General features: G+C 38.7%; 1 pseudogene; it reads right to left on the bottom strand.

Annotated features, from left to right (window-relative positions):
* Nucleotides 1–5,303: 5,303 nt before the first annotated feature.
* On the bottom strand, nt 5,304–6,164 carry LOC115290648 (annotated as a pseudogene).
* Nucleotides 6,165–18,342: the final 12,178 nt, after the last annotated feature.

Below are 18,342 nucleotides of genomic sequence, written 5' to 3'. Positions count from 1 at the left end.
TTGTTTAATTCTGCTCTGATCTTTATTATTTCTTTTCTTTTGCTGGGTTTGGGGTGTTCTCGCTGCTCCCTTTCTAGTTTCCTTAGGTGCTCTGTTAGGTTTTGAGTTTGTGCTTTCTCTGATTTGTTGAGGTAGGCCAAAATGCTCAGAATTTAAAAGTAAATTTTAAATGCTGCTTTTATTTAAAAATTGTCATATTTGTAAGCTACAGTTTGTATTTTAGCTTACTTTTACTACATCTTGAATTTAAGTGTGACTTTTAAGACAAATAAATTTAATGTTTTTATATTTTCATTTACTCTAACTTAGAGTTTTGACAAAATATAATCAATTGTACACTTTTGAGTATAAATATAGTTTGCTTTTAATCCTTTAGTTCATTTCTGTAAATAGCACTTAAATTATGAATAGTATTAGGTATAACAATAGAAGTAGTGATTTTGCCATAATAGAAAAAGGTATCTTATAGAATATATATAACAATTGATAAAACATGTATGATTTTATTACTCATTCAAACATCATTAGCCCATACCCTAATACCAAGGCATGCACAATAATTAAACTTAGTCATCTTTAACATTTGCCAACTTTCTGTCATGTAAAAAACATGGCTTTACCCACCTTATTTTTTATTTCTCATGACAAAGGTATGCAGTAGAAACTAGAAAGAAAGAACATATTTAGCAGTATGTTAGTTTGATTGAATCTTCATATGTGTAGACATATGGTCTGTGAGCCTCTGTCCTCTTATCCTGGGTGCTGAAATATTAGAGGTGGCCAGTGTCTGAGTCACCAAAAGTTAGCATAAAACAACTGAAGCCCCAAATTGAGCCAACAAGGTATGTAGGAAAAAAAGCCCTTTCCATTTTCTTGAAGTCAGGATTTGTTTCTTCTTGAATGCCGTCAGTCTTAGGTGGAACTACACAGGTACATGAGTCCATGGAGACTCCCTTTAAGGAGCCAGCATCAAGAAAGACCAATTGGGCTTTGCCAAATGTTCCCGAAAGGACTGTTCTGTGTGGATGGATGGAGTTTTGCCTGTGTACAAAGTACAAAGGATGCAAAAACTGCAAAGGGAATTTTCAGGTTCAGAAACCCTGCCAGGGGCTGCCATATCCCAACAACTGAGGCTTAAAGCCAATCAGCCTTACATTTTCCTTCTTGATGAACCGTCTTTGTGGGTCTGGCTCAGTGTGGGGTATTCACAATGGTCTTAGCCAGCCTTCGGTGAAACATGATTCTGCTGTTTAGTTTTCACTTCAGAGCCCTTGGAGAGAAGTGCACTAATCTTTCATTTGTACGTTAATATCTAACTCTTTCTGTACATTTTGTCAGTCATTTGGTATTCTTTTTAACTTCATTCAATCTTCCAAAACCCCCTTCTCTTGGATTTTATCTTATTACTCATAGACACTGTTTTGTTTTTTTTTCTAGTATAGTTGGCATACAATGCTCCATTAGTAAATAAAAATTATTAAAGTCTAATAAATCTTCTCTTTTTCACAATTTTTAGTTATCTTGAAGTTGGCTAACATTTCTTTCATTCAACACAGAGCTGCCTGTGCCTATATTTACACCTTAATCACCTTTCACATGTAGAAAAGTTCTTAATTATCAGGCACCCATTGACCTCAAAAATTTTCAGATAAACAAAAGATGAAGAGAGAGACAGCATGAAGAGAAGAAAATCCTATTTAAACAGTTCAAGCAACACCCTCCTGTACCACCTCCCGCTCTATTCTACCCAAAGAACACATGACTGAGTGAGCCTGTGCTGGGAGCCTTGAATCTTCCATGTCCCGTGCACTGAATATGATTTCAGTATTTAAAGATATACCTTTTTCAGGCATTATCCCTAAATGCAAGCCAGCCACACATGGGACTCAATTGCAGAAGCAGCATTCTGTCCCAAAGTTGGAGAATGGACTATGCTGTGTGTTTTGAAGACAAAATGTTGCCTCCCATAGTGATTTTTCTAGTTATGATTTTTACCTTATGCTCATAACCAACTTTAGCAGTAAATCTTTATGTAAGTTATGAATTATAGTTTCCTGTTCAGCCCCATCTGCCTGTAGGTTCTTAGTGAATAGCATCTATGTTTTAAATTTTTTAAAGTTTATTTATTTGAGAGAGAGCAAGAGAACAAGAGAGAGCATGCACAAGTGGGGGAGCGGCAGAGAGAAGGAAAGACAGAATTCCAAGCAGGCTCTGCACCACCAGCATAAAGCCCAGTGCAGAGCTCAAACTCACCAACCATGAGATCATGACCTGAGCCAAGATCAAGAATCAGACACTTAATCAACTGTGCCACCCAGGCACCCCAAAGAGCATCTATGTTTCATTCACCCTTGGTATCCCCTACAGCTCCAACACAGTGCCTTGAACTGAGTGAGACGTGTTAGAGAAGCTGTTTTGAGCAAATAAATTAAAAAATTAATTTCTAAGTATGGAGAAGTGTGGCTCTCTGGTAGCTTCTAATCTATGTAAAAAAGTGGTCACAAAATGGCTACTAACCACATCAATACTAGCTGTTTCTAAAATATTACACTGTTGGTGGGAATGTAAACTGGTGCAGCCACTCTGGAAAACAGTGTGGATGTTCCTCAAAAAACCATCCATAGAACTCCCTTATGACCCAGCAATAGCACTGCTAGGGATTTACCCAAGGGATACAGAAGTGCTGATGCATAGGAGCACATGTACCCCAATGTTCCTAGCAGCACTTTCAACAATAGCCAAAACATGGAAAGAGCCTAAATGTCCATCACCTGATGAGTGGATCAAGAAGATGTGGTATATATACACAACGGAGTATTCCACGGCAATGAGAAAGAATGAAATCTGGCCATTTGTAGGAAAGTGGATGGACCTCGAGGGTGTCATGCTAAGTGAAATAAGTCAGGCAGAGAAAGACAGATACCATATGTTTGCACTCAGGTCTAACAGGAGAACAGGAGAAACCTAATGGAGGACCAATGGGGAGGGGAACAGGGAAAGGGAGTTGGGGAAGAGAGGGATGCAAAACTTGAGAGACTATTGAATACTGAAAATGAACTGAGGGTGAAGGGGGAGGGGGGAAAAGAGGTGGTGGTCATGGAGGAGGGCACTTGTGGGGAAGAGCACTGGATGTTGTATGGAAACTAATTTGACAATAAACTACTTAAAAAATCAAATTAAATAAAATTTTTTAAAAAAGGAAAAAAATACTATTTAAAACAGCGTTTCTCAAAGTGTGGTCATCAAATCACCTGCTTCGGAAATGTGTGGGCTCCACCCCATGTCTTGGTTCAGTAACGACCAGAGTCTGCATTTCCTCATGTTTTCCGTGTGATTTTGGTGTACTCCAAAGTTACAGAACCAAAATAGTGGTGTCTCTTAGCAGTATCTGGGCATTAGAATCGCCCAGGAAGATTTTGTTAAGTAACAAAACCTAGCCCACCCCAGACTCATTGATCAGAATCTCGGGGATGGGCTTGGCCATCGCCTGTCTTTAAAGCTCTTAATGTGCAGTTAGGGCTGAGACTCACCGGTTCAGATGCTTCTCTCCCATCTCAGCCCACTTACAATCTGATGTATCAGCTACATTCAGCAAACAATGGGCAGTGGAAAGAATGGGAGAGGATCAAGGATAATAAAATGAATGCTAGGGTCTGTGGGAAAACTAAACTTTGGGCAAACTACCTGGCCCTACCTCTGAACAATGCTGGGTAGTCAGTAAGGGTTTAATTAGATTAAAGTAAGATATGATTTAAATTTAAAAGTCTAAAGCGTTTAACCAAAGAGCAAACACAATTCCTCTAATCACCTACTGATGTAATCTTTTCCAGAACATCCCTCTGTCTTCCTCTTCTGGTAGCATCACAACCAACACCATTACTAACCTTGCCACCATCAGCCCAAATCTTAACCAAAGGTAGGAATTATATACCAGGGCTCAATCACGGCTTAAGAAATCAGTGTTTTAGGGGTGCCTGGCTCAGTTAGGCAAGTGTCTTAACTCTTAATTTTGGCTCAGGTCATGATCTCATGGTTCATGAGATCGAGTCCTGCATGGGGCTCTGCACTGACAGCAGAGAGCCTGCTTGGGATTCTCTCTTTTCTTCTCTCTCTGCCCCTCTGCTGCTTATGTGTGCAGAAGCTCTCTATTAAAATAAATAAACAAAAAAATCAATGTTATAATTCCAGGCCAAAATATTCTTTATTTTCTTTTTGTACTTCAACTTTACTAAGGTATACCTGGCAAAGTTGAAATACATTTAAAGGGAACAATATGATGATTTCATACACATATACAGTGCAAAATGATTCTCAATATTGAGTTAATACATGCATCACCACAGATGATGTGATAACACTTAAGTTCTACTCTTTTGGCAAATTCCAATTTGAATCAAACAGTATCATCAACTGTAGCCACCATATTATACATTAGATCCTCAGACTTTATTCATCTTATAACTGAAAGTTTGCACTCTTTTACCAGCTTCTCCTTACTTCTCTCCCTGCCAGTATCAGATAACCATCATTCTGTGTCGTTGAATTTGACTTTTTATTTTAAAATTCCACATGTAAGTCATACCATACAGCATTTGTCTTTCTCAATCCGACTTCTTTCACTTAGCATAATGCCCTCCAGGTTCATCCATATTGTTGTAAGTGGCAGGATTCCCTTCTTTTTTTTTTTTTTAAGGCCGAGTAATACTACATTGTGTGCATGTACCACATTTTCCTTATCCATGTATCCATCAGTGGGTAAACAACTTGTTTCCAAACCTTGGATACTGTGAATAATGCTGCAGTGAACATGAAAGTACAGATATCTCTTTGAGAGAGTGATTGCATTTACTTTGGACATACAGCCAGAAGTGAGTTTGCTGGATCAAATGGTAGTTCAATATTTTTATTTCCTGAGGAAGCGCCACACTGTTTTCCATCGTGGCTGCACCAGTGTACATTCCCACCAACAGTGCACAGGTGTTCTCTTTCTTCTACATCTTCACCAACAGTTCTTATCCTTTGCCTCTTTGATAACAGACATTCTAATAGGTGTCTGATAGGTGATATCTCATCATGGTTTTAATTTGCAATTCCCTGATGGTTAGTGTTGTTGAGCACCTGTTGGCCACTTATAGGTCTTTTTGGGGAAAATGTCTAGTGAAGTCCTTGGCCCATTTTAAAAATTGACTTATTTGGGTTTTTTTCTGTTGAATTATACTAATTATTTGCATGTTTTATTTTATTATTTATTTATTTATTTTTGGAGAAGGATCCGTTATTTAATCAGGTTCTTTGTAAGACATTTAGATCACCAGTTTGTGAGGGTAAACTCCATTCGTGAGAGAAAACAGAGCGGAGGTAGCCCTGAAGCTGAGGGGCAGCTTTGATTTTTGGCAGAATTTGCGAGTCCACAGCTTTCTGATCAACCTTGCGCTGCTCTGTGATCTCATATTTCTCTTTCTCCGTGTGGAAGATCTCCCCTTCCTGGTTTCTGGGTTAATGCAGCTTCTTCTTCTTAAAGTAAACATCGGTGAGGTGTTTGGGGATTTTCACACTGCTGATATCAATTTTGGTGGAGGTGGCAATGACAAATTTCTGGTGTGTTCTACGCAGAACTCGATTGAGGGACGGAGGTCCCGTCACAAGTAGCAAACCACTGCTCAGTTGCTTCAGAAAAACCACCCTCTCGCCCCTGTGGCGCCCAGTGAGGATGATCAGGATGGTCCCAGACGTGATGCTAGCTGCAGTTTCCTCACGTGCTGACCGAAAGGGTTTTTGCTGTGGCTCAACAGCTTCCAAGGCACGTCTTCAGTAGGGTAATACCTGGGCATCTTGCGGAGTTTAACCACTCGGGCACCACCATTCTTGTCAACACTGACTGGTTTTGTGACCATAGCAAGAACCTTTTCCTTCTTTTTCTTTTCAATCCTGGATTTAGCTGCTGAATACTTCCTCCTACACATGGCCTTCCTCGAATACATAGCCGATCGGGAATATCTGCCAATTCCTCTGACTAGGATGGGGTTTTGGCTGCAGTGGGGCTTCCCCTTCTTTGGCGTTTTAGCCTTGAGGTTACCCTTCTTGATCTTGCCACCAGCATCAGGCTTCTTGGCTTCGGGTTTCTTCTCCTTAGTATCTGGCTTCTTGGCTCTTTCACCCGCCATCTTGCAAGATGGGAAAGTTATTTGTATATTTTAGATATCCTTTATCAGATGGGTTTGCAAATTATTCTTTCCCATTCCAGAGATGGTCTTTTCATTTTATTGGTGGCTTCCTTTGCTGTGCAGAAGCTTTTGAGTTTGGGGTAGCCTCGCTTACTTATTTTTGCTTTTGTTGCTCTTTGCTTTTGGTATTAAATTTAAAAACTCATTGCCAAGACCAATATTAGAGAGCTCAACCCCTAAGTTTCCTTCTAGTTTTATGATTTCAGATCTTGTGTTCATCTCTTTAATCCATTTTGGGTGGATTTTTGTATATGGTGAAAGATAAAGGTAGAATTTCATTCTTTTGCATTTGGACATCCAGTTTTCCCCCCACCATTGATTGAAAAGTATTTTTCCCCATCATTTAAACTTGGCTCCTTTGTCAAAGATTAACTGATCATATATACATGAGTTTATTTATGGGCTCTCTGTTCCAATGAGTATGTGTATGTTTTTGGTGCCAATACCCTTGCCATATATATATGTATTAGTTTCAGGTGTACAATACAGTGATTCAACAATTCTATACATGACTCAGTGCTCATCATGTTAAGTGTATTCTTAATCCTCTTCACCTATTTCACCCACACCCTCACCCACCTCCCCTCTGCAGTTTTTCTCTATAGTTAAGAGTCTATATTTTGGTTTGCCTCTTTTTTCTTTGTTTTTCTTCTTTTTAAAAAATGTTTATTTAGTTTTGAAAGAGAGAGAGATCAAAAGCAGGAAAGGGGCAGAGAGTGGCGGGGACAGAGGATCCGAAGCGGGCTCTGTCGTGACAGCAGAGAATTTCATGCAGGGCTCAAACTCAGCGAATCATAAGATCATGACCTGGGCTGAAGTCACTTAACCAACTGAGCCGCGCAGGCTGCTCTGTTTCTTAAATTCCACATAAGAATGAAATCATATGATAGTTGTCTTTTTCTGACTTATTTTGCTTAGCATTATACTTTCTAGACCCATCCATGTTGTTCCAAATGGCAAGACTTCATTCTTTCATATGGCTGAGTGATACTCCATTGTGCATATATATACATACCATTTCTGTTCATCCATTTATGTATCGAAAGACACTTGAGTTGCTTCCTTAATTTGGCTATTGTAAATAATGCTGCAATAAACCTAAGAATGCATACATCCTTTTGAATTAGTGTTTTCCCACTCTTTGGGTAGTGGAATTACTGGATCATATGGCAATTCTGTTTTAATTACTTTAGGAACCTCCACACTGCTTTCCACAGTGGCTGCATCAGTTTACATTCCCACAACCAGTGCACAATGATTCCTTTTTCTCCATATCCTTGCCAACACTTGTTGTTTCTTGTGTTGTTTGACTTAACCATTCTGACAGGTATGAGGTGATATCTCATGGTGGTTTTAATTGCATTTCCCTGATGATTAATGATGTTGGCCATCTGTATGTCTTCTTTGGAGAAATGTCTGTTCATGTCTTCTGCTCATTTTTAAATTGTATTATTTGGGTTTTGTGTGTTCAGTTCCATAAGTTCTTTATATATTTTGAATACTAATGCTCCATCAGATATATCATTTGCAAATATCTTCTTCCATTCAGTAGGTTGTCTTTTATTTCTGTTGATTGTTTCCTCTGCTGTGCAGAAGCTTTCTATTTTGATGTACCCTCAAAAGTTTATTTTTGCTTTTGTTTTTCCTACCTCAGGAGCTGTATCTAGAAAGATGTTGTTATGGTTGATGTTAGAGAAATTACTGCCTATGCTCTCTTCTAGGATCTTTATGGTTTCAGGTCTCAATTTAAGTCTTTAATCCATTTTGATTTTACTTTTGTATTTGGTGTAAGCAAATAATTCAGTTTTATTCTTTTGCATGAAGCTGTCCAGTTTTTCCAATACCATTTGTTGAAGAAACTTTTTCCCATTGTATTTTCTTGCTTCATTTGTCAAAGATTAAGTGACCATATAATTATGGGTTTAGTTCCAAGCTATTATGTTTCATTTGTCTACGTGTCTGTTTTTATGCTAGTACCATACTATTTTGATTATTACAGCTTTGTAGTGTATCTTGAAATCTGGGATTGTGATACCTCTGGTTTTGTTATTCTTTTTCAAGATTGCTTTGGTTTTCCAGGGTCTTTTGTGGCTTCCTACCAATTTTAGGATTACTTTTTCTAGTTCTGTGAAAAATACTGTTGGTATTTTGATAGTGATTGCATCAAATATGTATATTTCTTTGGGTTGTATGGACATTTTAACAATATTTGTTCTTCCAATCCATGAGCATGGAATATCCTTTCATTTCTTTGTGTTATCTTCAATTTCTTTCATCCATGTTTTATAGTTTTCAAAATACAGGTCTTTCACCTCCTTGTTAAGTTATAGGTTAAGTTTACTCCTGAGTATTTTATTATTCTTGCTGCAATTGTAAATTGAACAATTTTCTTAATTTCTCTATTATTAGTATGTAGAAATGCAATGGATTTCTGCATATTGATTTTGTATCCTGTGACTTACAGAATTCATTTATCTGTCTTAGTGATATTTTTTGGTGGACTCTTTAGGATGTTCTCTATACAGTATTATATCATTTATAAATAGTGACTATTTTACTTCTTCCTTACCAATATGGATCTCTTTTTTCTTTATATTTTATTATTTTTCTTTCTTTTTTTATTTCTTTATTCCTTTTTCTTGCCTAATTGCTGTGGCTAAGACTTCCAGTACTATGTTGCCTAAAAGTGGTGAGAGTGCACATTCTTGTCTTGTTCTTGATCTTAGGAGAAAAGCATTTAGTTTTTCACCCTTGAGTATGATGTTAGCTGTGGGTATTTCATATGTAGACTTAATTATGTTGCAGTATATTCTCTCTAAACATACTTTGTTGAGCATTTTTCCTCTATTTTACGTTTAACTTAGGAATTTATATTCCTTGCTAGAATTAATTGGAAACTGGGTTATATTTTACCAAGAAATACAAATTGGTAATAGCAGTTGCTTCGAGCACTGTGTCAAGAAGAATTCTGATGTTTTGTCCAAGTTCAATGGTAAGGGGGACCCTAATTAATGAATATATTTCCTATAGAAGCAAAAAGAGAAAATGACAGTATATGCTTGTTACCTTTGTTAGGTGCTCAAAGCTAGAACATTTTTAAACTCTAGATAGTTTTGTGTTTTCTAAAATAAAACACCACTTCATAAGCTGAAATTCTGTAATAGAAAACATATATTAAGTCTTTAAAAACTACCAAAATTGTCAGGGTTACCCAAGCTGTCCCAGGAAGAAGATGGAAGTATTCCAATATAAATATCAACTTGTCATTCAGAGTCAAAGTCATAGAAATCAAATGACCTGATAACCTAAATCTTCTAATTTAGCACCATTCTTCTCTGAATCCAGTTGATTTCTCCAGGGATCATTACTGCCCATGGACTAGAAGTATTTTCTCTATTTAAAAAATATTTACTTTTGAATAAATAAAATAGATTGCCTAGTTATATATATATTCCGTATAGGATCAAGGAGATAACACAAATCAGTGTGAAAGCAGAGGATGAGTCTGAAACAACTAGGCAGGTATTTGCATTTTTAAGAAGATGTTTCAGTTACAGCCTTGTCTCATATTTACACACACACACAAAATCCATATGGATTAGATTTAAATAAAGGTGACATCATTTTTTTCAAATAAAAAAAAAGAGGGGGTAAAATTTTCTTGATCTCTGATTAAAGAAAGAACATTTAAGAGTAAATACAATGGAATTAATGACAAAGGAAAAGTTCAAATTTGAAAAGATCAGATTTGTAAAGCATATATATTTTTAAACACCAAAAGCAAAAATTGGAGGGGGAGGGAAACTTTAAGACTTAAAAAGAAGTTAAATAAGTTGCAATAATTAAGAATGCTTTTTTATCAAAAGGAATGGATATCTATTTAAGTGACTTCCTGTGAAACCTTGATGACGAATCTAACTGAAATGAAGTACCGGAAGTACAGATGGATTCACGGGAATAGGAGGATGACTAGGCAGCGTCCCCTCATCATCTTCATTTCTCTCTGGTCCACGTAGTCTCTTCTCTGGCCCTTGCACTCCTCTTCTACCTCCTTTTCTGAAGGGGACCATGCCCACTACTCCTCTACACCTTTAGTTTCATGTGACTTTAACAGGCCTTGGTGCCAAATCTGGCTCCAGAAACCAGCACCATTGTACTGACCCAGTCTTTCAGTGCCTTCATTCTTAACTTATGAGAAGAATATGTAACAGGCCCAACTTGGGTCAGGTGTCCATATGAAGTTCAGCCAGGTATGACCACTGGGCATAAAAAAGTCATGGACATGGAACTGGTGAGGCCTAATTGTTTCTCAGCAGGTCTGGGTACAAGGCAACTCCAAAGACAGGGATACAGGATGGGCAAGCACCATATACACATCTACTACACATCTGATGGTATTGTGATGTGAACATGGAGATTCATTAAATAAGAATAGCCTACTGTAAAGCCTTATAGTCAAAATTATCTCCAATATGTGAAGGAGAAAGAATGTAGTATGCTGGCAGTACTAGACAAGGGTGACTTTTTACTTTTCTGATTACACCTGTCTGTACTTTCCAGAACTTCCCCCACAGACATGCAGAAGTCCAATAATCAGGAAAGAAAGAAAATAAAAGACCAAAAGAAGAAAAACCAGAGATGTTGGAAACTAAGAGCCAAGTATCCAACATACAGTGAACTCAGGTCCCTTCTCATGACACGTTCCAACTTTCAATCTCACCTCCACCCTCCGCAGTCATGGCTACCCTCCAGCCTCAGTAAGGGAAAGACTCTTTGCTGAAGACCACACCCACTCTCGTCCACTCCACCATTCTTGTGGTTGTGTTGACTAGAATATTCACCAGACTTTCTCTGCCCGTGGATACTCCCTCATGTTTCAAAGGATGGATGGAACAGTCAGCCTTTCTCAACTGCCAATGTCCCAGAGAAATGTCTCACTTGTACTTTTTAGCCCTGAGTTTGTAGCGCCACTACAACTCCTATCCCAACTGTGTTTCCACAGACTTTGTCCTCCCAGCTACACTTGCAGCTCCTTTTAGGGAGGTGCTCTGTCCCACTAACGCTGTTTTACAGCAGACAGTACAGGACACGAGCAAGAGTAGGTTCTTAATGAATGTCTTGGCTGAATGAATGTTGAAAGTTCAGGGGATTATTTCTGAATTAGAGTCAGACACTTCAAATTGTTCTCATACCCTCCATATTTTTTAATGTTTATTTATTTATTTTGAAAGAGAGAGAGAGCAGGGGAAAGGCAGAGAGTGAGGGAGGGAGAATCAGATCAGGCTCCATGCTGTCAACACAGAGCCTGACAAGGGGCTCCATCCCACGTACTGTGAGATCCTGACCTGAACTGAAATCAAGAGTCAGATGTTTAACCAACTGAACCACCTAAGAGCCAACCCCCCACATTTTTTTTTTTTTTACTGAGAAAAAGAATAAGATGTTTGCAACATACTGGAAAAAACATGAAACTCAGAAAAAACTGTCCAGTGAGCCAGTTTTGAATTCCCACAAATTGTTAAGCTTTTCTGAGCCTCAGTTTCCTTGTTTTTAAAATGGGGATGACAATATTTCATGCAGAGTTGGTTTAAGGATGAAAGGTGAAATATATATAAAGTGGTTGGCACATTTAATAAATGACGGCTATTATTCATATTGAGATTATTCACTTGATTGATGAAATAGGTATTCAATATCCAGAGGGTTGTGTACTCATGGAAAATACATGGTACTTGAACTATTTCTCAAAACATTATATCACCAAAAATAACCAGCAGATTTTTATAAAGGTATAGAAAAGCCATTACCTTTAGAATGTACAGGACTGGAAAATTATGTGAAATCCTCAAGATATTAGAAGTAACGGGGGATATCCAATTAAATTTTAGCACCCAACCCACCATTTCAGAAGCCTATTCTTTTTATTTTTTAATGTTATAAGTATTATTAATTTAATAAAAAGCTATTATATAAATACAACCATCATAGAAACCCATAATTTAGAAAACAACAACCTCCAAAGAAGAATACCTTCTTCTAATTTTTTTCTATTTTTTAAAAAATTTACATTCAAGTTAGTATATAGTCCAATAATGATTTCGGGAGTAGATGCCGGTGATTTATCCCCTATGTATAACACCCAGGGCTTATCCCAACAAGTGTCTTCCTTAGTGTCTCTTACCCATTTGCCCATCCCCCCCCACACACAACCCCTCCATCAACTCTCAGTTTGTTCTCTATATTTAAGAGTCCCTAACGTTGTGTCTCCCTCCCTGGTTTTACATTATTTTTGCTTCTCTTCCTGTTTTGTATCTTAAATTCTACATATGAATGAAGCCATATGATATTTGTCTTTCTCTGACTTATTTTGCTTAGCATAATACCCTCTAGTTCCATCCACTTTGTTGCAAATGGCAAGATTTCATTCATGGATAAATACTGCATCTTCTTTATCCATTAATCTGTCAATGGATATTTGGGCTCTTTCCATACTTTGCCTATTGTTGATAGCACTGCTATAAACATCGGGGTGCCTGTGTCCCTTTGAAACAGCACGCCTGTCTCCCTTGGACAATTACTTAGTAGCACAACTACTGGGTTGTAGGGTAGTTCTACTTTGAATTTTTTGAGGAACCTCCACACTGTTTTTCAGAGTGGCTGCACCAGTTTGCATTCTCACCAGCAGTGCAAAAGGGTTCCCCTTTCTCCACATCTGTGTTGCCTGAGTTGTTAATTTTAGCCTTTCTGACTGGTGGGAGGTAGTATCTCATTGTGGTTTTGATTTGTGTTTCCCTGATGATGAGTGATGTTGAGCATCGTTTCATGTGTCTGTTGGCCATCTGGATGTCCTCTTTGGAGAAGTGTCTATTCATGTCTTCTGCCCATTTCTTCACTGGATTACTTGTAGATTTTGGATACTAGCCCTTTATCTGATATGCCATTTGCCATTATTTTTTCCCATTCCATTGGCTGCCTATTAGTTTTTTTTTTATTGTTTCCTTTGCAGCATTCAATAGTCTCTCCATTGCAGTGCAGAAGCTTTTTACCTTGATGAGGTCCCAATAGTTTATTTTGGTTCTTGATTCTCTTGCCTTTGGGGATGTGTCAAGTAGGAAATTGCTGCAGTTGAAGTCAAGGAGACTGTTTCCTGCTTTCTCCTCTAGGGTTTTGATGGTTTCCTGTCTCACATTCAGGTCCATCATCCATTTTGAGTTTATTTTTGTGTATGGTGTAAGAAAGTGGTCTAGTTTCATTCTTCTGCATGTTTCTGTCCAGTTCTACCAGCACCATCTGTTAAAGAGGCAGTCTTTTGTTACATTGGATACTTCTTCCTGCTTTGTCAAAGATTAATTGGCCGTACATTTGTGGGTCGAGTTCTGGGTAGAAGCACATTATTTTAAACAGCCCTTGTGTTGTCAAACTCTTCTACTACAGTGTTCTGGTAATTGGGGTCAGATTTTTCCTTTTTTCTCTGCCGTGACCAAGGCAAAACACAATGGACCACTTATCAATAAGAATATTCTAAGAGGAATGAACAGGCCAGACCTAGAAGACAGAGAAATTCGTCTCCTTGTGTGGCATGTGATGTGCCAAAGGAAGACAGACAGTAAGAAACTGGTTCTGGATCAAATGGAATCCTCTCAAAAGCATGACTAATGGGACAGCACTTGCTATGGATGCACTTGGGTGGGAAATTGTGAGGAGGCCATGGAATCAGCTTCATTGTGTACTAAATACTTTTATTATATTCATGCACATTCAAAATACATATATACAGAGCACCTATTATACAGAGTGGACAGGCTACAAAGGTGAAGAAGGGGTCCATGCCCCACAGGAGTTTCCACTCTAGCAGGGAAGCATGACAAACCCACAAACAACTCCAACATCAGATCATATAGGAAACATGTCACAAAGCATACATTTTAAGCACCCTGAAAACATTATATAGTTTCAAAGGACTCTTGGCATCTCAAAGATTATCACCTAAGAAGAGGTTCAGTATACTTACTGAAAAACTATTCAATAACAACCATAGCCATAGGATTGGATTAATAAGATTTATACAGAAAATGCCTCCTAAAACTTATGTGTGCAATAAATATTTTTCTCTTACAAAGTAGATACATTTGGGGGGGGGACTCTTTAATTAGTACAAAAATACTATCAAGTTGTTAACACTAATTTTTAAATTACAATCGCTACCTTGAGGCCCCTGTACTTCCCATTCCTTCCCCTTTAAGATCCATCTCCAGATTTCACGTCTTGCCCCTCATCCTTTCGGGTCTCTGCTCAAATGCCATCTTCTTAGTGACACGTGTCCTCCCACTCTCTCTCACTCTGTATGTTTTTCCCATTGGTATATATTATTACTTGACATTTTATTATATTTCATCATATATCATTTTCTGTCTTCCCTTGCTGAAAGTCAGGAGCTCTTCTGTCTAGTTTACCACTGAAACCCAAGATCTAGAGTAGTAACTGCTCATAGATGGCACTTTCTAAACATTTGTAGTTCAATAAATAAAAGAATGAAGAATGTGTCTTCTTAGAAACACTAGATTCCTTTAAATAGTCCCCAAAACGGCAAATCTCTGCCAAGTGGATATCAATTTAAATTTTTGTATCAGTAAAGTTCACATAGAGCTTTCTGGTTGAGAAGATTGGTGGAGGAACCTGGGTTCATTCTCTCATTCATTCCACACGTGCATATTGAAGGCAGCCGTGTGCCAACCACTCTCGGTGCTTGGTTAACTGGTTGGTCCAAAATGAAATGTGGCTATTAAGACCGTGGACTTTATTAAGTGGTGGTAAGTCAATTCTGAAGTGTTCTGGCAATGTCTGTCACAGCAGATAGTAGCATAACTGAAACAGAAGCAATGCTTTCAAAAATGACCACTCACAACTTGCAACATGAAGGCTCTGGTATGTTTGTTTTTAAAAGATAGCCTTTGGAGCACCTGGGTGGCTCAGTCTATTAAGCATCCAGCTCTTGGTTTCGGCTCAGGTCATCATCTCATGGTTCCTGAGATCGAATCCCGTGTTGAGCTCTGTACTGACAGTATGGAACCTGCTTAAAATTCTCTCTCCTTCTTCCTCCCTCTTCTTTCTCTCTGTCTCTCTCTCTTTCTCAAAATAAATAAATAAACTTAAAAAATAAAAATGAAAGATGGGTTTCACCTTCTCGTGATTCCATTTCCTAGACATGGGTTCTCTCCGGTGCCCACAGTGGGTCTAGTGGAGGCAGGCCAGGGAGGGATTGTAATGAAGTGCCCTCTACATTATTCTGATCATTCTACTGTGCAGTGTTCACCTTCCATAGCTGTTTGCGGGTGGAAAATGTCTAAGCCTGCAACTTGAGGCACAGACATTTTTGGGGTTCACAGATACAGGGGAAAGAATTTTCAGATAGAAATAAAAATCCTAAAGACATGCATGTGAATAATGCATGCAAACAAATCTATTTATGGTTGTGTTGTTTCTCCCCCTGCCCCCTCCTTTGGAGTCCAGAAATTACTTGGGAAGTAATCATGGCTTAAAAGAGGGTTCTGTAGAACAAGAATATCTTAAATCCAATCTTCCTCATGTCAAAAGGGTGCTAAATACTTGTCCACAACTAACTATACCGGAAGAATCTAATCCATTATGTATGTGTTATAATCTACAGCCAGACCAACCCAGCATTTACCTATAAGACATTATTTTGTTTTTCTCTAAATGACTGTCATTACAGGTACTTCACTCTCAATAAAACTTTGCACTTTGTGTTCAACTATAAGAAATATTTCCCCCCCAAATCTCCATGGGGTAGCCTTCTGATGGAAACTGGTATGGGTACCTCCTGTGTTTCAAGGGTAGCGCTTAATGGCTATCCTTTAAGCGTAGTGGATCCTGAAGAACCGAAAGTCCAAATTAAGATTGTTAAATCCACAACGCTGCAGGACCCATACAGCTGTGGCTTCTGTCAGTTCTTAAATAAAATATTAGCTTGTGTCTATTGTGAGTGAGCTGTCCACGGTCCCTTGTTCAGCTGGCTGGGGTTAAAGGGTATGTAGATTAGTTGGCCAGCTGTTTGATAATTGTCACCGCCAGTTACTTGGTAACCCACAGAACAGCATTCTCTCTAGGTAGAAGCTTTGTTGCTAGGCAATAAATTCAGGTAAAACAACCTTTCCCTGGTTCTTATCGGTCCAGTTTTATAACACAGGGTGTGGGTTAGGTTGTATCCCTGACAGGCTCCCATTCCTCTTTTGTTTTCCCTCCCAGGCCGTGAAAAGAGTGTGATAGCTTGGACCGCTTCTGCTCGCTGGGACTTGCGTACCGCTCATGCAGGCTGGGAGCGAGCAGATGGCTGGGGAGCAGGTTTATCGGGGTGCGCTCTCAGGTTGCCGCTGTCCTAACGTACCTTCTGGATCTCAGTCTGCAAACTGGCCAATATATCAGACAGGCACAAAGAAGACCAAAAAGAGTGACAGAGATTTCATGAAAAGGAAGGAAAATGTGTGCCTGATGACGTTTTGCCTACATTAGTATCAACTCTATAATAATATTATTGTCATTATTATTTTATATCATGAAATACCTCCTCTCCCTCAAAACTTGACTGAACGCTTTTTAAGTAAATCACTGTGCGTTATAGAGACCAAGAGCTCTGAGAAGGAAGAGACTCAGGCAGCCAAACAAATCGAAGGTCAGTCCCTTCAGACAGGTTTGAACTGGTTTCTCCCTCAGAGGGATTTATTGCAAACAGGCTAATCAACCTGCTCCATAACCACATTTCGTGCTACCTGAAAATTTTTGAAGTGTTCAGGAAATATAACAGGTGACTATCATAGGGAAATTCTACTCACTATTTTTTAATATTTTTTTAAGTTTTCATTTTAGTAGTGCTTTATTTCATTAGAATTTTTATTGTTAAAATTAAGCATTTTTGGTGTTTTGTATAAAAAGTTTGATGTTGCATCTAATGCAATTTAGAAAATAGAGCCACAAGTAAAATTCATTGTATATACTTGTTTTTCCTTGCTGGTAATATTTTTTAATATTTTTAAATGTTTATTTATTTTTGAGAGAGACAGAGACAGAGTGTGGACAGGGGAGGGGCAGAGAGAGAGACACACACATAGAATCCAAAGCAGCCTCCAGGCTCTGAGCTGTAGGCACAGAGCCTGATGCAGGGCTTCAACCCATGGACCGACCATGAAATCATGACCTGAGCCAGAGTTGGACACCCAACTGACTGAGCCACCCAGGTGCCCCTCTACTCTCTATTTTTATAGTCTCACCTGGTGGTATTTGAATAGAAAAGAAATACAAATTGTGTCTTGGTTCTCTTAAAAACCTATGAATTTGGGGCGCCTAGGTGGCTCAGTCAGTTAAGCATCTGACTTCGGTTCAGGTCATGATCTCATGGTTCATGGGTTTGAGCCCCACATCGGGCTCTGTGCTGATAGCTCAGAGCTCGGAGCCGGCTTCAGACTCTGTGTCTCCCTCTTTCTCTGTTCTTCCCCCTACTCATCCTCGCTCTTTCTCTCTCTCTCTCAAAAATAAATATAAACATTAAAAAATTTTTAAAAACCTATGAATTCAACTGAGCATACCTGCCACTTGTTCTAGAAAGTCTCTTCCTCGGACGCCATGTTTGGATTCTGCCTGGGGTTTGCCTTTGCTGGGGCCTGTCACTGTTACTTCCGTGGGCGAGCCTCACCTTAGGTAAACTCCATTCACTAATATCCAGACCTGTCTGTCAGGACAAGTAAATATTTTCTTTTCCCAAACTCCCCTCCAGTCCCAAAAATTCCTTGTAGTAGCAATCTCCACTAGTAGATTTAAAATAGGTTTCCTTTTTTTTTTCATAGTGAATCAAAGTATAACTATAGGGTATAAAAATTATGGGATGCAACATGCCTCAGGGCCAGCACAGAAGCCATTTCCTTAGTGACACCCTTTCAAGACTCTCAGCCAGTATTTAAGTGCCTCCGCCAGCTGCCACCACTCCTTCACAGTGTAATGATTAAGAGCAGCCGGAGTCTGAAACTTGATTCCTCCATTTATGAGCTGAGCATTTGGGGCAAGTTATTTGACCTCTCTCTGCCTCAATTTCCTTATCTTTAAAATG

The sequence above is a fragment of the Suricata suricatta genome, chromosome 4 (genome assembly GCF_006229205.1).
Source record: "Suricata suricatta isolate VVHF042 chromosome 4, meerkat_22Aug2017_6uvM2_HiC, whole genome shotgun sequence".
Taxonomy (NCBI): domain Eukaryota; kingdom Metazoa; phylum Chordata; class Mammalia; order Carnivora; family Herpestidae; genus Suricata; species Suricata suricatta.
The sequence above is the reverse complement of the archived record's forward strand: the minus strand, read 5'-3'. Positions and strand labels throughout refer to the sequence as shown.